Here is a 267-nt window from a genome sequence, read left to right on the forward strand (position 1 = left end):
CACAAACGATTCTGAACTGAAGTGAACTTACCTTTACCTGAACAGTCCTTTTTGATTTTATTTTCTACCACTTCCAGTCATGAAGAGTGGCGCCGTTTAAAGGTTCCGGGAATAATTTTCAGAATGTTTCTATATACACGTAGTTTTTCTATCCATTACCTAGTATTTTCTATAAGGTATTAAAAAACGTTTAACACCGAGCACGGATAACCCTCAGCGTCATTTATAGACTTAATAACAAAAGTGTTTATCAGACCTCCATTCTAC

Source organism: Necator americanus, chromosome IV (assembly GCF_031761385.1).
Source record: "Necator americanus strain Aroian chromosome IV, whole genome shotgun sequence".
In the NCBI taxonomy this organism is placed as follows: domain Eukaryota; kingdom Metazoa; phylum Nematoda; class Chromadorea; order Rhabditida; family Ancylostomatidae; genus Necator; species Necator americanus.